Below are 23858 nucleotides of genomic sequence, written 5' to 3' on the forward strand. Positions count from 1 at the left end.
AACACACAGCCGGTGTGCTGTACTAGTGACGAATTGGCACGTTCTGTTTACGTGACAACCCTTACTAGTTGGCCGTGTCGGGTGGTGGCGGGTTTAACGACACATTTATATATTTAAGCGATCTAACCCAATCCTCTATTATGGATATTTAGTTGCTATACATTTCCACACGATAAGACACTTATTTGAGCTATCATTTGTGGCCAGGTCACTTCAGAAAAAGGGCTATATAGCTCAGTGGGCATTACCTGGCAAAACTTTTCAAATTATTTCATGATTTCTGCAACAAGTTCACTTTGAATTGCACGCTCTAAAGTGGGAGTGCAGCCAGCACTTTGTGCTCTGAACTCGACCGACTTGAGTTCGATTCCCAGGCGAACATAGTCAACACGAATCCAGTACCTCCCCCTTCATGAACTCGCAACTGATGAGTGTGGTGAAGTATGGTCAAACAACCCCCATGACCGACACAGCGGGAGGAGGCCTTCATCCAATCGTGGATTGACAAACGACTCTCAATTTATTCATGACATGTCTCTTCTTATCTTTGTTGTCATTGCGGGTTGGTGCAGAAGGGGGCCATAAATGGTTGCAGATGTCCCTTGCAACTCGTGAGCTTTGGCTGGGATTCAAGCTCAGCTTGCCAGGTGCATAACGCAGTGCGATAATTATCGCAGTCTTGGGATATATTTGGCTTACGAGAATATCATTAGGGTTAAGCTTAATATCTTGAATTATAATCCATCTTTTGTACCAGATATTAATTTCTGTATTTTATGCACCGTACCAAATCTGACTCGGATGTTTTGTTTTTCCAAACAACTGGCTAGTTTATCAGTTACTCCAGCAATGTACAGTATTTTATAGTTTTTATTACTTGGGCAATTTGAATGCTCGTGTTATTTGATTTGGTTTTGGCATTCAATGCCCTGTTAAATTGTGCAGCATTGTAACCATTCATTTGCAGCGCTTCTTTAACATGTTATAATTTCACCTCTCAGACTGTCACCATCTGACACTTTCTTCGCCCGATGAATGAGCGTCTTGATTAGACAAGATTTCTGTGCGGAGTGATGGTGTGACTGCAATCAGATAGGTGTCAGTATGAGTTTTCTTTCGGTAAACGCTGCGTGTTATTTTTTCCATTTCGACCGGTCCGAGCATAATATCCAGAAATGGTAGAGTTCTGTCAGCATGCACTTCTATGGTGAACTGGATGGATGGTTTTTGGGAGTTGAGATGATTTAGAAATTCGTTAAATGTATCTTTTCCATGTGGCCAGACCACCAATGTGTCATCCACATATATAAACCAAGCAGAGGGTTTTAGTGTGCTTAAAGCTATTGCTTTTGTTATAGAAGTCATCTTTCCACAAGAATTAGGTGTTCTTTAGATGGTGTTCAGCTGGTCTTGGGATATCTTTGGCTAAAACTTTGTTCGTTACCAGAGTGTCGAGTAATTTAATTGACTCTTTGACCGGAACCCTCATGAATAGAGAAGTCACATCAAAACTTACGATTATATCACTAGGGTTAAGCGTAGTATATTTTATTAAATTGACTCCAAAGGCATGATTATTCATGTGGAGGGAAAAACTGGAGAACCCGAAAAATAAATCCACGTGACCATGGGGTGGACACGCAAACCAGGTGATCGAACCCACGCCCTCATCTATACCAATCGAGGTAGTTAACATCTTTCCATCGTGGCTCCCAGGAATCTTCTGACTATTTCTAAAAGTATATACATTTTCTTTCATCTCCAAAAACTTCATGCAAGATTTAAAAGACGACCCTCTCCTTTAAATTCATGCAAAATCTGTAGCATAACGATTCATCCATTTCTTTTAACTTACAAACTGCTTTGTTCAAGCGTCTAGACATTTTCATTGGGCTATCAAACTCGTGAGTTAGAAATCCATTTCGGTAGCCCCACAATTATTCACCCGCATTGCAAATGTTAACGGTCATCATCACTCAATGCATCATTTTTGCATTTTACGAGATGGTGAAGACAGTTTAGCCATCTATCAGACCGAAAATGGGAATTTGTCCTAATCTCTTTGAATTACTCTCAGCACGTAACCAGAGATGGTAATTCACACCTGACGTCGTCTAAAGAGACTAAAACAATTCTGCCTGAAGGGAGTGTTATAATACATGTTGGGGCCCTGTAGCATCGACACTGCGCTGCCGTTCGCGAAGTTTCTGTTACACCGCATCCATTCAACGATCGGCGTCTTGTAACCCAGGGCGTGCGTTGAGTTGCAATAAAAAAAATATTCGGTTCAATTAGCACATTTGACGCGTAATGATGTTGGTCACAGCGCTCGGAACAGTCCCTTAGGAGGAAGACGATTGGGCTGGGGTGGGCGTTGAGGTGTGAGTAAGCGTGCGCATGGTTGGAGAGTTGCGACTTCAAACTCTTGTCAACTTCACCATCATCAATCATCGTCATCGCCATCGCCATCGTCGTCATCATGTTTCAATCATTCGCAATTCATCTTTGGGTCCGATCGCCTTGCGTGTTAAAATCTTTCGTACACCCTCCTCCACCCAGCCAACGAATACATCTGTCACGTGAGACAAACGCGGCCAAACTTGTCGCTTTGTGCAGCACACACCGGTGGGCTGGAGAGCGATCCACGCACGGACACCTAATTGGGTACGACAGTGGCCAGTATTGTGATACAATTACTCACCGTCATCAATTGAGAATCCTTATCAATCATGATCAGCATCCCCATTCTGTATGTCTACAATCGGAATTACCTCCCCTCGTGTTATTAGAAACATATTTTCATAGCAAGTTAAATTAAAGAAGTAAAATATCAAGTCAGCAAGTTTACTTTATCATTATCTACATCATCATTATCATCCATTTATCCTCATTATCATTGTCATCATCCATTCATCAATCATCGTAATTTTCATCATCATAATCCGAATAATGTGTCCATAATTCCATAATTATCTTAATCATCTCAATCCATCATAATCTATGTCCATACACCGTCATAATCGTTATCCATCATCATCAACAGTGGTACCCATATGGATATACTGGTCCTGCCATGGTAATATGGAGTTGTCGCGGCAGACTGAGGCCAGCCAATAAAAATGAATATTGCTGCAATGCTCGTGTTGGGCAGGCAAGCTATTTGACTATGTTACATTATCCCAACAACACCTTACTGACGTGAAAATGAGATTTCCAATTGTATTCGGTATAAATGTACGTTTCGAATGACACAGGAATATAGGATAAGGAGAGTTAATTTCGAAAAATAATCAGCCGCTGAAATGTAACATAGTCCTGTTTTGTGTATTTTCAACTTGGTTGCAGGCTTTGCATTGTGATGTATGTGAATTTGTACACTCCGCCATCCATTAACCCTAGGTGCTGACACGATCATTTCTCACGTTTAATTAGTGGAGTGAGATGAGTGGGACGAAGCAGGCGAGCGCAGTGGATGGGAGTAGAGTGGGGTGAGAGGGAGAGATAGGAGAGTGCGCGGAAGAGGATAAAGTGAGGCGAGAGAGGAGAGGCAAAATATCTTGTGACGGGTTGTAGAACGAGTAAGATTGATGGGGAGAGGTATGAGTGGGTGTGGAGGGGAGTTGAGTGAGATGGAAGCGGAGAGAGGTAGGCAGGGGCAAGTCCATGGAGGATCTTGAAGATGGTGAGGTTGATCTTGATTAATGTTTTTTTTTTCTCTATTAATATACTGAGCCCTGCCATATGCACGTGAAATTGTCAAACATATCTCAGGGCAGCCACTTTAAATGAACACTTTCCCTTGGCCATTTGAGTGGTACAACATACTCACCGATTTATTTTTTTACTTTGAGTATATCAAAATAAGTGCTCTACAACTAAATGTGTATCGCAACTTGTAAGGACTTCAACCACTGCAGGGGTGTGGGAATAATTTATTGTGTAATCGAAAGAGCATGTGCAGAGTAAGGGACGCGAATCAGAATCATTTGCACGCTTGGCCGGGCAGTTACAAAGCTCGGAGTGGCCGGCTAACAGATTCCAATGCACCATCGGCCCCCAAGACACTGGCACGCTGAGACATCATAAAATAAACATGCCATCTGCTGATCTGCCTGGGCATCAGAGAGCCCGTGACACTGTCCACAACACATCGACCGAATGTCATCGCGCGGCGAGCCCCGTTAGCTACATTTGGATAAAGGCCCATTCGTCAGATCAATATTTTTTGAATGTATGCGAAGAATAAATAGCAATCGGTTCAACCGGAGGTTTGTTTGACAGCGTAGTTGCAGTGCATTGTGGGGGGGGGGGGGGGGGGGGGGGTCTAAAACCACAAATGTAAAGGTACAGCCCTCCAACTTGCGAGCTAGTGTGGAAGGGCCCTCCCGTAGTAATAGAAAGCACAAGAGAGACACTCTGGAACACAGCCTGCTGCTCTCTTGTAACGCGGCAGGTGTTGCGTTCCTCGAGAACACCGCGTTATGGAAAATCGCGTTGTGAAAATTAATATACAATGTAGAATGAAGCACAGTCCGCCAAAACACGTGGAACGCGTACGCTGGCCCGAACAAAAACTGAGATGCGTGGGTAGCATCTAGAAGCATCCAGCAGCATCCCGACTTGCGCGATGATGCTACTCCGAGGCAGCTGTCCGACTGCTTATTCCTACTCGCGTAACTTTTTTTTCTGTTCACTCAGTCGCGTTATATTCAAGTCACATCCGTTAATACAGCAACCGCGTTATATCCAAATCACGTTCTGAAAACACGCAGCGTTATAGAACAGTTAGAAGCTTGCAATTAATACACGTGAGAGCAAGTGTATTAATTGATTTAGTAAAACATGCTGCCAGCATGATATGTGACCGAGTGCATACTAGATACTATCATCGATATCTATGTTGAACCTCTTTCACACCGTAGGTAGTCAACAATTGTTAATCGGAGGTGTGGCGAAGGACTACAAACTAAACACAAAAAGCAGTTCTAAATAAATGAGTTTTATATCTAGATTTAAAAGTGCATAGCTCCAGTGGCTGCCAATTATTGAAAGGAAGAGCGTTCCAGATGGCCGCAAAAGCGCATGTGAAAGTGGGCGATGTGGTGACCGTCCTTGTTTGATAGTCAGCCAAAAGCCGCTGCGAGGATGAGCGGAGTTCGCGTGATGGTTTACACTCCTTGACGAAGAGCGTAAACCATCACGCACAAAGAAGAGAACACAAATTCCAAAAATACTCAAGTGTAAAGGTGGTGCCCTGCAATTGGTTGCTCACACCACTACTGACGGAAGAGGTTCTTGCTAAAGGGAGCTCTAGAGAGCTTCATCGGAAGCCCCCACAATTTATCCCACCACTCGCGACCAACGCATCGACAAACTGCTTGATTTTATTATACCGCTGGGTTAACAGAGGTAAGGGGACGATTTAAGAATCTTCCACCATTGTTTGAACTGCTGTGCAGGGAGATGAAATCCTTGACCTATGAAGAAGTCCAATGTGCTACCCCATGACACCATGGCAGAATCACGACATTGGAAAGCATTGCCATTATAGCTCTGTGATCATGATTTCCTTGCAGATGATTATTGAAGCTAAACCATTTGCCCATGTGACTTTATGGTTCTGGTCGAGCAAGCCTAGAGGAGAGCCAGGCCATGCTCCTGTTCCAATTGCCACGTGTGCTGTGAATCGTGAACAGGAATTGAACTCATGTTGCAATCATCTCAGTGCAGCGTGCAATCCTCCTCTACACTATTACAGTACGTCACATTTCTGATCCACTGGGGACTACAATATAGGTAGATATATGAAAATGTTTGATTTGTGAACAATGTTAAAGAATGACAGACAATGCACAGATACCGCAAAGGCTGTGGGTGGTTAATTGATCGGGGCGGATGAGTGACGGTCGAATATGACGACAGTAAGCTCTATGGTACATTCTAGATTTGAAGTTTCGTGAGTGCAAGGATCCATACTCTTTGGTTCTTTCGTTAAAGTCACGTAGATGAAAAAAATAACAATAAAACAATATAATTTTTGTATTTTCTTTTTTCGCCTACGTGACTCTATGGTACAGTTTTGTTGAATAACGGCTCCCGTTTGATCTGAATCTCAAGTCGCTTTAACAAGCAGTGGGGGAGGCACAAGGAATGTCTCACGAGCCGTGGTTACCGTCGCGATTAATTTATTTCACGTTAATTTCAGAGAGACAAACATTGTGCGACTGCAGCCTCCGAGAGGGAGAGGACGATACGTGGCAGCGTGCCAAAAAATCGGTGATAATGAAGGCGCGGTTATAGACAGGGGCAGTGAATGACTGCAGGCAGAGCAGAATAGGAAGGTCTTGAGCAGTGGATGTGAACAATGGAAGAAAGTGCCGGGACAGTGGGTAGCAGTCAGCGATAATTCAACCCCCAGGAAGAGATCAGCAGCAGCGGACGAGCGACCTCCCCCGCTGAGGGCAATTTGACCGAAGGTTATTTTATTATTTATTTTATTTATTTTATTTATTTTAGCTGGAGCTGATGGTAACACGTTGGGCAGGGAGAGAGTGGGGGTGGGTGACATTACAGGAGAGAGGCAACGGACACACGTGTAGTGGGTTCCACACAGGCGCACACTCGAACTTGGAGGTGACACGTTTATTTCTTAACACAACGGGGTAACTATATAATCACTCGACGGATAACGATCTAGGGTGTTAACCACCATGGTTAACTACATAACCACTCGACGGGATAACTATACAATCGGACCAGGTCAGCTAACGCCCTGACTGGTCCACGATGTCGTGCGTGAAGCCCGAAGATCGAAGATCGAGGACCGAAGACCGAGGAGACATAGCACGTGGGTTGATTCCAGAAGACAGCCGTGATTGCTCTCGGGCCATCCCTCTTATGCTGCTGAGCGTGGCCTTGCTCCGCCTCCGGCCACGGCCCCTTCTGGATCTTTCCAGAAGGACCTGGAGCCAGCATTACGTGTCCCTCAAGCCCCCTTCTGGGCCCCCTTGCTACCCCGTGCCGGCCACGTGTCCTCTCGGGTTCACCCAGACGTCATGTCCTCAACCGACCTCTCTCCATACTCATTTCGATGCTAGAGAGAAGCTCCCCACGTACAGTGCCACTCTTCGCACGGTACTGGCGCTACACCACAGTGACTCTATACACGCCACTACACATGTCCTGTACAAATATTTCACCGTGAATTCCCCCTGTTAAAAAAAAGGAGAGATACATTTTTTTTATCCAAACTTGTCCCCTTCGCTCACTCAACGCGGAGCTCTTAGAGCCAGTTACCCTGTGAGTCGGCCGGTCGTCAAGGCATTCATCACACCTATAAGTGACAAAAATTCAGACATTCACACAAAAAGTGGAACCCTAAATCTGAAGCACGGACAAGGGGTTGGGGCAGATGAAGGACGAGACTGGGACAGGCATTTTTCTCTCGCCTCTCGAACGATCTTGCATCTGCCACTTTTTAAACCGGGGGTGCTGGGGGAAAAAGGGGGACGGGAAGGCGGGGGGAGCAAGATGGCAGTCATCAAATCTGACAGCCATAAAATTACCCCCCAACTGGCACCTCAAACATCTCGCCGAGGATTGTAACGGCCGTGACGTGATTATGTCCTGGTGTCAGGAGCTTGCCAGTCGGAACTAACGATGCGTGCCGTGGAGGGAGACACAATGGCCAGATATTCAAAAGCGGCTGGCTTTGAGTCCAAACATATCCCAGTGTGGTGCGACCCACCTGGTCCCATTCCAAGTTGCCTTATTTCAAACTGCGAAGTCTTCAGCCGATATCCGTGCTCAGGGCTTAATTTCCCAACGAAATATTTTGCGGTTCTGGGCCGGTAGAATTGAAATAAACATGCGGCAAGCAGCCAAAAGCCGCAGAGCCAAATCGCGAGAGATGTAGCAGATGTTACGTGCTGTGCTGGGTGTGGAGACGAAATGGAGGATTACAATGGTGCCTGAAGAATAACGTTTTAAATCGGTGCATGTTGCCAAAATGTATGGATTATGGACGCAGCACTGTGACAAAGAAAACGGGTCAAAAACTGAAAATGGTGCAAATATAGATCAGGGAGAAAAGTGCACGTACAAAACACACACAGAACTCAACAACTCGTCAATAACACTGTGATCTTAAAAATATATATATACATAATATATAATCAGCGACGTTTTGGGTAATGACCCTTCTTCATAGCACATAAAGAGGCCGGAGATATAGAGTGGAGAATCATAATAATGGTGGGTGACTGCACTTAACACCACGGAGCCGGATGAGAATTACATTTAAAATAAGTTTAACCCGTAAAAACAAAGTTTTTGACTATAAATCCTTTATATGCGTGGCGGCTAGAGTCCTCTCGTCCTCTGGCTTGAGATGGCTGCCACCTATGGGTCAGATGATTGTCTACCAGTATTAAGCAATTGGTAATTAAATATTAAATTTGTTTTCCCTAAACAGTGTAAAATTTTGGAAAAAAAATTTCACGAACATTAATTGTCTCGCACAACGAGTCTGTGTGCAAAATGTCAGCTCGATTGGATGACGGGAAGTGGGTTAAAAAACGACCGAAAGATTTGCACGGTCGTAAGCAAGCAAGCAAGCACGCAAGCAAGCGAACTTAATATAAAGGATTTAAACATTGTAATGACTCAGTGTTTCAAGAGGCATACTAAGAGTTACCCAATGAGTAACAATTGAATACCAGACAAGCCAATCAATAATCAATAATCAACATCATTAGAACACCACAAAACTTATTCATAATGAAAGTAAAATAATAATAAAAGGCTGCTGGCACAAATGCGTAGATTTATAATCAACGTTTTTGGGTTGGATCGCGTTATTTATAAATGTGTCGTAACCCTCCACCACCCGACACGGCCAATCAGTAAAAAAAAGTGTCACGTTGACAAAAGACAAATAGTTCACTGCTTTAGCCCACCGGTGTGTTGAAGCGTGAAACCACGACATTTACAATTCTGGCGAATTGCCCGATGATGCTGGATGCAATTACCAGCGAAACGTCGTACTCAAAAAATTGTAAATGTTGTGGTTTCACGCTTCAACACACCGGTGGGCTAAAGCAGTGAACTATTTGTCTTTTTTCAACGTGACACTTTTTTTGCCGATTGGCCGTGTCGGGTGGTGGAGGGTTACGACACGTTTAAAAATAACGCGATCTAACCCAAAAACGTTGATTATGAATAATATTGGTCGCGAAAGCCTACGTGTTAAACTGATTACAATGCGTAGAGTTGGGGAAGGTGTGTTGCTGTGAGGATAAGCGAGGTGCACAATGCCCCCTGGCAGTGGAGTCCTGGGCTCGATCACCGTGTCAATAGGAGTTGAACAGCCATGGATTTCTCAGGCAAATTACTTTCTGATGCCTCGGTGGTGGTGGTGGTGGTGGCGACGGCGGCAATGCACCCAACACAATTCACGATGAATACACAGAGCTGTCAAGCCATACGGTTTACATCGTATTCTTGTACAAGGAAATTGAGTTTTCAAGTCCATACGGCGCACAGCCGTTTCAATAGGGGCAATCTTTTTTTGTCTATTTGTTAGTGTTCCTGCCTTGTGATGGGACTTTGTAGGTCTGAATCGGTCTGAAATAAGGTTGGCACTGATAAGGGGTTGACAGCTATGAATATAGAACCCGCAAAAACCGGAACTTGACAGCTGAGCCGCTTTGACTTTTATCGCGAGCGTCGTTTAAACTCATCACCTGTCGTGTGGGTTCACACAGAGTTTGCTATTCAGGGGCAAACGAACAACTATCATCAAGTATTGCCCACTGCGTATTGTGGCCACGGCTTTTGTGACTTTAGCGCCGAAGGGGCAGACAAAGATCCCCCCAATAACCTTAATAGACGTTTGGGCCGCGTGCTGTTAGCGAGCACCTACGAAGGCCGACACGGCACACGAGGTGGGCACACACACACACACTTTTTAAATCCTTTATATTAAGTTCGCTTGCTTGCTTGCTTGCGTGCTTGCGTGCTTGCTTGCTTGCTTACGACCGTGCAAATCTTTCGGTCGTTTTTTAACCCACTTCCCGTGATCCAATCGAGCTGACATTTTGCACACAGACTCGTTGTGCGTGACAATTGATTTTCGTGAAATTTTTTTCCCAAAATTTTACACTTTTTTGAAAAAAAAATATTTAATTACCAATTGCTTAATGCTGGCAGACAATCATCTGACCCATAGGTGGCAGCCATCTCAAGCCAGAGGACGAGAGGACTCTAGCCGCCCGTTTCAAAGACCAATGTGGGCTGGGTTGTGGCCCATTGAACACGCAAATAAAGGATTTATAGTGAAAAACTTTGTTTTTACGGGTTAATTTTTATGTTTCCAAAAATAGAATGCGCCCACGTTTGCCGTGTACCTGAAAATCACCCTCTAGACCAGGGTGGTGGCACAATCGTGGCTTTTTCAGGGATGCAGTCAAGAAACAGCCTGTGTATAATATTAATACGGAATCATCGTAAGCTTATTTGTGTGGAATATAATTTAACACTACAATTCGACAAAACGTCACTTTCCAATGAGTGTAACTAAGATATGTAACGTGACACAAAAGGAACCTTGCAGCTCATTGGGTGCTTCCTACTGAAATAAATACAAGCTCTCTCGCTCTCTGTCTCTGCGCAAAAAAAATGAATTATATATTTTTTATTGCACACGTCCCATCAGCCACACGGCCTTCTGGGAGTTAATCGCTTGATGTTAAAGATACTTTTAATCAAAATCACATGCACGTGTATGTATGTATGCATACATTTGTAGTGTACTAATTCAGAGACACTCGTACGAGGCACTTTCTCTTGTTTATTCCGGCCTTCACAGCCATAGGGGATAACTACACACCGGGTCAGGACAGCCAACACGCTTCCAGACCCACAGCTCGAAGAGGCGATGACCACGACGCCGGCAGCACGACGAGTTCCACTCCAGATGGCAGCAGCCCCGACTGCGAGTCGGAGCTCGACTTTTATCCTCCCCAGCGTGGCCAGGCTCCGCCCTCGGCCACGCCCCCTTCTGGATCCCCCAGAAGGCCCCGGGCTTGGCCTACGTGTCTAACTGGTAGAACGGGCTGCTACCCCAAATCCCATTGGCTACCAATCTCCCAGCGCCACACGCTCCAGTGACTCATTCAATGTCACTGCACATGTATGACGTCTCTATACGTATGCTACGAATTCTTAAGTGTGTTAGCACAATTGATTTGCAATCAATTTATATACAGATTGCAGGGTAAAGTGTGAAGTGGAAGGGTAGCTCAATTTATCGTCTAAACTAGAGAAGCTCTTTAGAGCTCCCTCTAGTGGAAGCCCTTCCACTAACAGTGGAATGAACAAGCAAATGCAGGGCTGCACCTTCATCTTTACCTATGTTTCATACACGTGTGCATGTTTGTGTAGTACATAAGTGTACGTATGTATGTTACGTAAGTGGAGATCTACAGAGTGTGTATGTGTGTGGATGAATATAGTTGGGACCGGTGGCATAGCAGTTAGCATGCTGTGCTACGAACCCGGCGACCAGAATTTGATCCCCGCTCATGTCCAACACCAGTGACGATTATCTGAACCAGCCTTGGGTCTCCCCTATATCGACTCGGCATCAGAAGAGAACCTGTTCCGATGTGTAATCGTCGTCACGAGGGAGACAAAGGTTGCCGGGCGTGGTGTTGGCCACCCATCCATTCATGCGCCGTTTCCTGCCTTCACAGGTGCTGGCTAAGAGCACAGTCTGTTGAGACTATATGGGGCATGTTTATACGTGTATACATGTTTTCTATTACGGCACACCCACACACAAATCACCAATATTTTTTTTTATGACTAGAAAATGATTTATTTCGCCAAATAAGTTTCGTGCAATTTACACAGCTTAAATACTGCAATTACATTCCGACCCAACAATCTAATTTAATATGTGTATTTTTTTTATATACTCTGCCGGAGTAAATCAACTATTTTCATGGTTGAAATGTGCACATTACAATTCGGGGAGATTATTTTTTTAATAATGATGTTAGCAGGTGATTGGTAATAGAATTTTAGTGACTGTGGAAGGAAAAACCTAAATATACAAGGTTTCCCAAATGTCTGGACTCAACGGTTTATTGCATTTATTTCAACAAATCAAACAGGCTTGTTTCATTTATTTCATCAAATGTTCAAACTGACTTCCATTAACATGAAGGCACGCGTGAATTCACTTTTGAAATTACTTCAGGAGTTTTTTTTTTCATGTTAAGATTACATGTGTTATTTGTTTACATCAATTATGTTTTCTCTCAATTCATTCATTCGTGGTTTTTGGTCAAGTTTTGCAAACGACGGATTTGAGATGATCCCACCGGAAGAAGAAATATTTATGTAAATAAGTTATTATATATATTAACTCACTTAAAGAAGAAACAATTGATACTTTTTGAATGCCGTTGCGTGAAATACATGAAATAAGCCGATGTGTACTGACTTTTGGGCCACCCTGTGCACACGTTTTAGTCTACCCACTCAAGCAAATGTGGGCTGTGGTGTTCAACTCCATTGGTGGCCCAAAGCCTCAGGATTGAATCCTCAATTTTGAATCCTCAGGACTGGGAACGATGCCAACTTCCCTCGCAAGCACTTAATCAGTAAGCCCACAGAAGAAGCTCCTGGCTTCAATTAACCCGACAATTAATGCCCTATTTTTATTGGCATCGCAACATCGCACGAGCAGATGCGGCCCTCGCTCACACCCAATGACAGAACAATTTTGAACAGACCAGAATTGTTACACATGTTAGCAACACCCACTACCGCCCGCTTCGATCATTCATTCGCTGGCAGCATTTCAGATGGTCAGCAGGCTGCTCCTGAAGCCATCCACTGGCTCACTCACCAACTTCGACCTGAACATACAAACATTGTTCATCAAACTTCCCATAGACGTCGAGGAGATGTCGTACCCTGGAATTGTTAGGAGACCACCGTACAGCAAATGTTGAACCCACCTGCTTCGATCTACACGGGATGGAGTGTTGCCCCATCGCACGCGTGGATGTTCTCCGAGTGCTCCGGTTAACCCACATGTAAGCACTCAGTAATTGGCCGATAACATCTTAGTATATAGAGGACCGCAGAGCCTGGGTAATTCTTGTTAATGCTGGCTCACGGCGTCACTGCTGATGCCTTCCCGCTTGTCTGTCGTTCCTCCTCGCACTTCTGAGCCATTCTGTGTCTCCATGGAGTGCGAGGGAATACCGTTCAGCACGTTACAAGTTGCCAAGTATTGTTGTTTCAATCCACATTGAAGGCTATCCAACGTGAAAGCCTGGTGCAGTCTCAGAGAGCATGTCCCCGGCACCCTGAAAAATTTGTTAAAATTGAGAAATTGTCCCCGGTTTAACATTTTCCAGCTTCGTGCACGGCTCACTATGTGGGCAAAAGGGGGCTTGCTTCCCTGAGAAGTGGGTTGGGGCTAGCTATTAGCTCGAGGTAGCCGGGAACACTTCACTGTGGTGGCAGGGCTGGTGACAGAGTGGGCGTTGGCTATGCAAACAGTGGGTAGGGTTGATGGAGGCAAGGGGCTGTCCAATCGCCAAACGTTCTGTTAGCCCTTTATCCATATTGCTGTGGCAGGACACTCACCTTCTCGTGAAGTAGACTGCTGGGATGTCCTTTTGATTTCCCTTTAGGGTTTCGTCGAGTCCCCGACACGAGTTTCAACTTTTGCTGGCCGTTTGTTGTTTTCCCCAATTGACTGAAGTTCTTTCATTGGCATCGTGTCACGAGATGAAGAACCCATTGGGGACATCTCACGAATCAGTGTCGTCGAATGGTCGCGCAAGGGATGTTTACACGTACACGACGTTTTGGGTACTTGTGAACTCTGGCTGTCCGCCTGATGATGCTAGTTGTAATTACTTGGCGAAACGTCATACTCGAATTGTCACTGTTGCGGGTTTGTCTCTCCAACACACGGGTGTGCTGAACTAGTCACACATTGACATGTTTTGTTTACGTGACAAACCTTACTAGTTGGCTGTGGCGGGTGGTGGCGAGCTTAACATCACATTTAAATTTACGTGATCTAACCCAAAAACCTCTATTATGAAGCCATATTTGTGTGTGTTTGTTCATGGCACTGCTGGAGAGAGGGCCTCAATCAACTACAGCTCCCTCTCGATGGTGTTTTGGCCTACTATTCTACGCTGGCCAATAGCTTGGATGTATCCACAGTATACGCCACCACATGCAGCCTGCCAATAGATTATCTTTGATTAACCCATTTGGACTTGCCGAGTGGATGGAAGCGGTGTGGTGGATTGGAGAATCGTGCACCATTGTTACTTCTTCAAGTGACCTTTTTTTTCTCTTTAACGAAGTGGGCGACCCACTTTCGGACAGTCTGCTATGGTGCTTTTTGTTGAATGACAATCGTAGGGATTCATTTTATATTTTCAGTGATGAAGCTAGTTGTAATAACTGGCGAAACGTCGTACTCCGATTGTAAATGTTGTGTATTTGCTCTCTAACACACCGGTGTTGCTGTACTAGTAACGAATTGGCCACGTTTTGTTTACGTGACAAACCTTACTAATTGGCTGTGTCGGGTGGTTGCGGGTTTAACGACACATTCATATTTACGCAATCTAACCCAAAAAAAACTATATTATGGATTTTAGTGTTGGAACGTAACCAAATGAAATGAAAACCAATGTTTAATACAATGGGTTTTTTTTGTTTTTGTTGTTGTTATTGTTGTGCAGTCATTTGGCGACCAGACTCGGGCTGTCGGAAATTTGTACTTTCTGCCCATGAGTCAATAATGCCGTGTCATCAATCCCCTCTACAGCAGTTGTTTTTTTTTACCATTCACACACAAGTGTGGTGTTCCCTTGCACAAAGGAGACTTGTGCAAGTGGAGTTTCCTCTCGAGTGGTTTTCCTGGACGGGATTCTGACACCTCGTTAGTGAGTTGTGCAATATTCATTAACGACGATCACCGCATCGCGCGCTTTCAGATGCGCTTTTGCGGCCGTCTGCGACGCTCTTCATTCCATTATGAGGAAGCCACTGAAAACTAACATCTTTAACGCTGTTTGTCGTCCTTTCCCCGCACCTCCGATTGGCTCAGCTGGCTACCTACGGTGCGAAAGTTCAACATCCGTACGTACATAACGACCCTGCACTCGTTCTCTGCAATATTTGATTTTGTGTTGTTGTTACTGAAGGCCACTCGCAGCACCACGGAAAACATAGCCGGGAAACTAAATGGGAACATCATCCATGTAACAAATCAAATGCACTCAGCTAAAGTCGCATAACAGCCAAACCTGTTAGTTTTGCAAAAGACCGTTTGCAGATAACAACCGTGCATTATTACTTAAAAAAACTCCCAAAATGAATCATTCTGCCATACATGTAAATCCCATCACTTGCCTAGGCATTGGCTGTTTTTTTGGAGTTGAGCCAACTCTTGCGGCGATTTTTTTATTTCTTTACATAAATGCCACCTTGTTTGAAAGGTGACTCACGACAGAACGACACGGAGGCGTCATTCGCCATTGCGGCAGAGATTGCGAGGCTAAGTAAAAAAAAGCAGAACAAGCCGTAACATTTTTTTATCGTGCATTGCTCCGTGCAATTGAAGCGCTATTTGGGCAAACCTCTAAGGTTGCGCTGATACCCACAGCTCGAGCTCGTTATGTGCTCATTAATTCAATTAGCAGCAAACGACTGCCGCGTGGGCATTTGTCATTTTGGCTGAGTGCACAAATTGCTTAAATTGACTTTGATATATTTACGGTTTTAAAAAAAATATAGAAAAAAATATTGTAATACAGCAGGTGGTATCGTAGTTCAGACGCTGGTAGTTTGTGAGAGCCAAGGGTATGGAGATAGTTATGGATTTCATGCAGCAGGGAATATTGAACTGACTAAATGTATGAGGGTTGCTCAATATTTATCCTGCTGAAATTTATTCTAAAAGAATAGCAGAGTGCTTTAATGTTTCAGGAGTGGTAGTGGTAACATCTGACAACTAGTGTGTACAGTCACATCACAACTGTGCTTTTCTAATAGCACTTGCCCCTAGGTTGACTCAGCCTCAAATTATTACCTGGTGAGGTGTGTAAACATCGCCACATGGGAGACAAAGGCGGCCGGGCGTGGTGTTACCCACCCACCCCCTCGTGCGCCGCACCGGCCTTTATAGGTGTTCGTTAACAGCACTTGGCTCAACAGTCTGTTCAGGCTATACGGGGGATCTTTTTCTTTGTGGAGATTAGTCATGCAGTGGTTAGAGCACTGAACATCGAAACCAGCCACCAGAGTTCCAATTCCGCTCATGACTAACAACAGCAACAAATGTTTTCACCTGCTCTGGGCATCCCCTAGGTAGACGCAGCCTTAAATGAGTACCTGACGTGGAGTATAATTATCAGCACTAGGGAGACAAAGGTGACCGGGCATGGTGTTGGCCATCGGCACATACTTGTGCTGTGCCTGCCTTCATAGGTGATTGCGAATAACACTTGCCTCAATTGTCCGTTACAGACTGTATGGGGGATCTTTGTCTTTGCATATGCATGTAACCATCTGAGAAATGGTGCCCTGGTGGTGATATGTTAACTACTTCGCCTGGTATAAAGGGGTTCGTGGGTTCGATCCCGACCTTTGATGCCTGCATGTTTTGGAGTGTCCATGTTCTTCCCCCACCGTGGTCACGTGGATTATTCTCCGGGTCGTCCGAATTTTCCCTCCACATTTAGAAAAATCCGTTCAGAGTATTTGGCTGCTATACAATTCCACGTGATGAGCCACTTCATTGGGCTATCATCTGTGGCCAGGTCGCTTGTGAAAAAAGTTCTAAAGAGCTCAGTGGGCCTTACCTGGTGAAATAGAAATCGTAAATAACACATTCCTGCGGAGGGAGCTGGTAGGAACGTTGGGTTGATTGGTCAATGGCCAGGGTCAACGGCGGCGTGGTGTATTCCGCAAATATGCCCGACTGTGAGGGCGGGCACAAGCCGGCGTGAGTAGGTTAAACGTTGAGTTTTATAAGGGCACCACGGGGTGACCAGCCCCTCCCCACCCAGCCCCACCCTCCCCACCCAGCCCCTCCCCACCCTCCTCTCCCCACCCAGCCCCTCCCTCCCCACCCAGCCTCTCCCTGCACGACGGACACAATAATCCCCTGTGGGCTGGAGCAACCAGGAGGTTCTTACCAGTAAAAAGAGTTTTAGATTTTAAAAAATTAGGCCCCTGTATGGCATTGTCTTGTTGGTCATTTAAATAAAGTGTACATTGCCAGGAGGAATTCGGTACTTCACAGTGAAGCCATCCTTTCTTTTGGAGGCATGAACTTGAACTGTGAAATTTCACAGCAATGTTCGAATGTGGTCATGCAATTACAATGCCTGCCTCAACGGAGACGAGACGCAGATGCATCTCAACACAGCTCGGGAAAGCTGGAGACGACACATTATATCCACGCGAAGGTTGGGAGAGACACTCTGCCAGCTCAATTCCCACTGTTACCCTGTTATTCTCTGCACTCAACGATGATGTGCATCGGCACTAAAATCAACGTTTCATGCAAATCCAACTCCCCCCAGCAAAAAATGCCACCGTTACAGAGCAGTGCAAAGGCTTGCACTGCTTTGTACGGAACCGAAATCCGCGTGTATTTGTATATTTACTGCTAAACGCACCGACCGCGGACTCAAACGAGTGGTAAATATTGCCGCGCTGCTGTGCTGCTGCGACTGCTGCCTGCTGCGGCTGCTGCTGCTGCGAGCTGCTGCTGCTGCTGCTAGCTGCTCTGCTGCGCTGCTGCTGCTGCTGCTGCTGCGCTGATGCTGTCTGCCTGCTGCTGCTTCTTGCTAGCTTGCATGCTGCTGCTGCTGCTCTGCTGCTGCTGCTGCTGCTGTCTGCTGCGCTGCTGCTGCTTGCTTGCTGCTGCTGCTGCTGCTGCTGCTCTAGCTGCTGCTTGCAGCTCTGTTGTGGCTGCTGCGCTGCTGCGTGCTCGCTGCTGCTGCTGCTGATTGCTGCTGCTGCTGCTGCTGCTGCTGCTGCTGCTGCTGCGCTGCTGCATATGCTGCGGCTGCTGCTGACTGCTGCTGCTGCTGCTAGCTGCTGCTGCTAGCTGCTGCTGCTGCTGGCTGCGGCTTCTAGCTGCTGCTGCTGCTGCTGCTGCTGCTGCTGCTGCTGCCTGCTGCGGGCTGCTGCGGTGCTGCTGCTGCGGCTGCTGGCTGCTGCTGCTGCTGCTGGCTAGCTGCTGCTGCTGCTGCTTGCTGCTGCTTGCTGCTGCTGCTGCTGCTGCTGCTGCTGCTGCTGCTGCTGCTGCTGCTGCTGCTGCTGCTGCTGCTGCTGCTGCGCTGCTGCTGCTGCTGCTGCTTCTGCTGCTGCTCTGCTGCTGCTGCTGCTGCTGCTGCTGCTGCTGCTGCTGCTGCTGCTCTGCTGCTGCTGCTGCTGCTCTGCTGCTGCTGCTGCTGCTGCTGCTGCTGCTGCTGCTGCTGCTGCTGCTGCTGCTGCTGCTGCTGCTGCGCTGCTGCTGCTGCTGCTGCTGCTGCTGCTGCTGCTGCTGCTGCTGCTGCTGCTGCTGCTGCTGCGCTGCTGCTTCGCTGCTGCTGCTGCTGCTGCTGCTGCTGCTGCTGCTGCTGCTGCTGCTGCTGCTGCTGCTGCTGCTGCTGCTGCTGCGCTGCTGCTGCTGCTGCTGCTGCTGCTGCTGCTGCTGCTCTGCTGCTGCTGCTGCTGCTGCTGCTGCTTCTGCTGCTGCTGCTGCTGCTGCTGCTGCTTGCTGCTGCTCTGCTGCTGCTGCTGCTGCTGCTGCTGCTGCTGCTGCTGCTGCTGCTGCTGCTGCTGCTGCGCTGCTGCTGCTGCTGCTGCTGCTGCTGCTGGCTGCTGCTGCGCTGCTGCTGCTGCTGCTGCTGCTGCTGCTGCTGCTGCTGCTGCTGCTGCTGCTGCTGCTGCTGCTGCTGCTGCTGCTGCTGCTGCTGCTGCTGCTGCTGCTGCTGCTGCTGCTGCTGCTGCTGCTGCTGCTGCTGCTGCTGCTGCTGCTGCTGCTGCTGCTGCTGCTGCTGCTGCTGCTGCTGCTGCTGCTGCTGCTTGCTGCTGCTGCTGCTGCTGCTGCTGCTGCTGCTGCTGCTGCTGCTGCTGGCTGCTGCTGCTGCTGCTGCTGCTGCTGCTGCTGCTGCTGCTGCGCTGCTGCTGCTGCTGCTGCTGCTGGCTGCTGCTGCTGCTGCTGCTGCTGGCTGCTGCTGCTGCTGCTGCTGCTGCTGCTGCTGCTGCTGCTGCTGCGCTGCTGCTGCTGCTGCTGCTGCTGCTGCTGCTGCTTGCTGCTGCTGCGCTGCTGCTGCGGCTCTGCTGCTGCTGCTGCTGCTGCTGCTGCTGCTGCTGCGCTGCTGCTGCTGCTGCTGCTGCTGCTGCTGCTGCTGCTGCTGCTGCTGCTGCTGCGCTGCTGCTGCTGCTGCTGCTCTGCTGCTGCTCTGATGCTGCTGCTGCTGCTGCTGCTGCTGCTGCTGCTGCTGCTGCTGCTGCTGCTGCTGCTGCTGCTGCTGCTGCTGCTGCTGCTGCTGCTGCTGCTGCTGCTGCTGCTGCTGCTGCTGCTGCTGCTGCTGCTGCTGCTGGCTGCTGCTGCTGCTGCTGCTGCTGCTGCTGCTGCTGCTGCTGCTGCTGCTGCTGCTGCTGCTGCTGCTGCTGCTGCTGCTGCTGCTGCTGCTGCTGCTGCTGCTGCGCTGCTGCTGCTGCTGCGCTGCGCTGCTGCTGCTGCTGCTGCTGCTGCTGCTGCTGCTGCTGCTGCTGCTGCTGCTGCTGCTGCTGCTGCTGCTGCTGCTGCTGCTGCTGCTGCTGCTGCTGCTGCTGCTGCTGCTGCTGCTGCTGCTGCTGCTGCTGCTGCTGCTGCGCTGCTGCTGCTGCTCGCTGCTGCTTGCTGCTGCTGCTGGCTGCTGCTGCTGCTGCTGCTGCTGCTGCTGCGGCTGCTGCTGCTGCTGCGGCTGCTGCTGCTGCTGCTGCTGCTGCTGCTGCTGCTGCTGCTGCTGCTGCGGCTGCTGGCTGCTGCTGCTGCTGCTGCTTGCTGCTGCTGCTGCTGCTGGCTGCTGCTGCTGCTGCTGCTGCTGCTGCTGCTGCTGCTGGCTGCTGCTGCTGCTGCTGCTGCTGCTGCTGCTGCTGCTGCTGCTGCTGCTGCTGCTGCTGCTGCTGCTGCGCTGCTGCTGCTGCTGCTGCTGCTGCTGCTGCTGCTGCGCTGCTGCTGCTGCTGCCTGCTGCTGCTGCTGCTGCTGCTGCTGCTGCTGCTGCTGCTGCTGCTGCTGCTGCTGCTGCTGCTGCTGCTGCTGCTGCTGCTGCTGCTGCTGCTGCTGCTGCTGCTGCTGCTGCTGCTGCTGCTGCTGCTGCTGCTGCTGCTGCTGCTGCTGCTGCTGCTGCTGCTGCTGCTGCTGCGCTGCTGCTGCTGCTGCTGCTGCTGCTGCTGCTGCTGCTGCTGCTGCCTGCTGCTGCTGCTGCTGCTGCTGCTGCTGCTGCTGCTGCTGCGCTGCTGCTGCTGCTGCTGCTGCTGCTGCTGCTGCTGCTGCTGCTGCTGCTGCTGCTGCTGCTGCTGCTGCTGCTGCTGCTGCTGCTGCTGCTGCTGCGCTGCTGCTGCTGCTGCTGCTGCTGCTGCTGCTGCTGCTGCTGCTGTGCTGGCTGCTGCGGCTGCTGCTGCTGCTGCTGCTTCTGCTGCTGCTGCTGCTGCTGCTGCTGCTGCGCTGCTGCTGCTGCCTGCTGCTGCTGTGCTGCTGCTGCGCTGCTGCTGCTGCTGCTGCTGCTGCTGCTGCTGCTGCTGCTGCTGCTGCTGCTGCTGCTGCTGCTGCTGCTGCTGCTGCTGCTTGCTGCGCTGCTGCGCTGCTGCTGCTGCTGCTGCTGCTGCTGCTGCTGCTGCTGCTGCTGCTGCTGCTGCTGCTGCTGCTGCTGCTGCTGCTGCTGCTGCTGCTGCTGCTGCTGCTGCTGCTGCTGCTGCTGCGCTGCGCTCTGCTGCTGCTGCTGCTGCTGCTGCTGCTGCTGCTGCGCTGCTGCTGCTGCTGCTGCTGCTGCGCTGCTGCTGCTGCTGCTGCTGCTGCTGCTGCTGCTGCTGCTGCTGCTGCTGCTGCTGCTGCTGCTGCTGCTGCTGCTGCTGCTGCTGCTGCTGCTGCTGCTGCTGCTGCTGCTGCTGCTGCTGCTGCTGCTGCTGCTGCGCTGCTGCTGCTGCTGCTGCTGCTGCTGCTGCTGCTGCTGCGCTGCTGCTGCGCTTCTGCTTGCTGCTGCTGCTGCTGCTGCTGCTGCTGCTGCTGCTGCTGCTGCTGGCTGCTCTGCTGCTGCTGCGCTGCTGCTGCTGCTGCTGCTGCTGCTGCTGCTGCTGCTGCTGCTGCTGCTGCTGCTGCTGCTGCTTGCTGCTGCTGCGCTGCTGGCTGCTGCTGCTGCTGCTGCTGCTGCTGCTGCTGCTGCTGCTGCTGCTGCTGCTGCTGCTGCTGCTGCTGCTGCTGCTGCTGCTGCTGCTGCTGCTGCTGCTGCTGCTGCTGCTGCTGCTGCTGCTGCTGCTGCTGCTGCTGCTGCTGCTGCTGCTGCTGCTGCTGCTGCTGCTGCTGCTGCTGCTGCTGAGGGTCAGCGCTGCTAGTCTTGTAAAACCCCAAGGTCGCTGGTTCGATTCGTTCTTCCGGCGTGGAAGTTGATATAGTCGGGGCAAAGGTGGTGGCCTAATCACCCCCTCGTGTATCACCGCTGACTTTAATAGGTGCTCGCTGACAGCACTCGCTCCAACAGTATTTATGGCTGCAGGGGGATTCTTTACGTGACCCCATACACTGCCATATAAACAGAGAAGTTACTGGTCTCATAGGTTTTTCATTATTTGGTCTTTGTTGCCATCTACACAGACACGCAAACTATGACTGCGTATTTCGCGTGTATGTGTAGGTAGCGTGTGTGGTTTGGCACCTCAGTCTGTCCCGTGACCTCCTGCCAGCGGGCGATCGACACTTCACGTGGCTTTAAAGTGCACCTAGCCTGGCACAAGCGTCGTGGTGACGTCACCGCCAACTTAGTGGCGAATGACGGTTGTTGTGGGTTGCGTGTAGTTTATGTATGTTGTCGTGTTTAAACGATTGTAGTTTGTGATCTACGTGTGCGCGGCGTGGGTTGCAATATGTGGGGAGTGGTGGAAGGGACGAATTCAGTGCAAGTTTTGTGACAGAGTTGCGGCTACGGCCGCAACCACTTACAGAGGGGCTGCTGCTGCTGCTGCGGCCCCGTGACATTGAACGGTGGCGTTTAATATTGCAGAGACACTCGCGTCTCTTGTGCTGACGTTGTGTAAACACCTCACCGTGTGCTCATTTATTTTGGTATGTCCCCCCCCCGCTCCCCCATATTTGTTTTGGACACATTAAGTGCAAAACCATATTGATGTGTGTGTGTTCGTGTGGGTAAAGTCCCATCGGTGAGCTCCTCCGGCAGGCAAGGCTGCGTTGGCTGGGTCATGTAGCCCGCATGCCCAGCCACCGCATGCCTAAACAACTTTTGTTCGGCCGGAGAGAGGGGACTAAACGGGCGCGGCACGGGCTAGAGAAGAGATGGAGTGATGTGGTACAGGAGGACGTGGAGCTGAGTGGACTCGCCGATGACTGGTACCAGCGGTGTCAAGATCGGCCTCAGTGGAGGAGGCTCGTGAAGGACGCTACTGGGCAGTTGGAGGCAGTCGCCCTCCAACAACAACGGAGGGCGGAGGAGCGACGCTCACAACAACGAGCGGAGCGCCGGGTGGCTAAAGCACAGCAAGTTGGTACGGTAGGGGGCACAGGTGGTGCATCAGCCAGTCATCTCGGTCATCTCAGTCAGTCGACCCGTGGCACCTGCTGGGTCTGCCCCGTGACCTCCTGCCAGCGGGCGTTCGACACTTCACGTGGCTTCAAGGTGCACTTGGCCTGGCACAAGCGTCGTGGTGATGTTACCGCCACTTAGTGGCGAATGGCGGTTGTTGTTGCAGTGTATTGGGCAAAGTCCCATCGGTGAGCTCCTCCGGCAGGCAAGGCTGCGTTGGCTGGGTCATGTAGCCCGCATGCCCAGCCACCGCATGCCTAAACAACTTTTGTTCGGCCGGATAGAGGGGGCTAAACGGACGCGGCACGGACTAGAGAAGAGATGGAGTGATGTGGTACACGAGGACGTGGAGCTGAGTGGACTTGCCGATGACTGGTACCAGCAGTGTCAAGATCGGCCTCAGTGGAAGAGGCTCGTGAAGGGCGTTACTGGGCAGTTGGAGGCAGTCGCCCTCCAACAACAACATAGGGCAGATGAGCGACGCTCACAACAACGGGCGGAGCGCCGGGTGGCTAAAGCACAGCAAGTTGGTACGGTAGGGGGCACAGGTGGTGCATCAGCCAGTCATCTCGGTCATCTCGGTCAGTCGACCCGTGGCACCTGCTGGGTCTGCCCCGTGACCTCCTGCCAGCGGGCGTTCGACACTTCACGTGGCTTAAAGGTGTACATGGCCTGGCACAAGCGTCGTGGTGACGTCACCGCCACTTAGTGGCGAATGGCAGTTGTTGTTGTTGCAGTGTATTGATGAACAGGCTGACACCACACTCGGAAGCCAGGCACTGCGACCCGGATTTGAACCCAGCATCATCAGCGGGTGTTAGATCAGCGCCCCTACCCATTAGCCGCATGACCAACTTGTCGAGTGCTCATTTTGAGGCTAAGTCAACATAGGGGAGGCCCGGACCAGGTTCAGATACCAATTTCCACTCATGTTGTGCCTTGGCTAGGATTTGAAATTGGATCACTGGGATTGCAGTTGCACTGAGCTGCTCCCTCGGGTATATAAAGACAAA

At 49.5% G+C, this 23858-nt stretch overlaps 1 pseudogene; it reads right to left on the reverse strand.

Annotated features, from left to right (window-relative positions):
* Window positions 1-7377: 7377 nt before the first annotated feature.
* On the reverse strand, window positions 7378-22283 carry LOC133354053 (transcription factor SPT20 homolog; annotated as a pseudogene).
* Window positions 22284-23858: the final 1575 nt, after the last annotated feature.

This window comes from Lethenteron reissneri, chromosome 46 (assembly GCF_015708825.2).
Source record: "Lethenteron reissneri isolate LAM-NWPU_2019-01 chromosome 46, ASM1570882v1, whole genome shotgun sequence".
NCBI classification, from domain to species: domain Eukaryota; kingdom Metazoa; phylum Chordata; class Hyperoartia; order Petromyzontiformes; family Petromyzontidae; genus Lethenteron; species Lethenteron reissneri.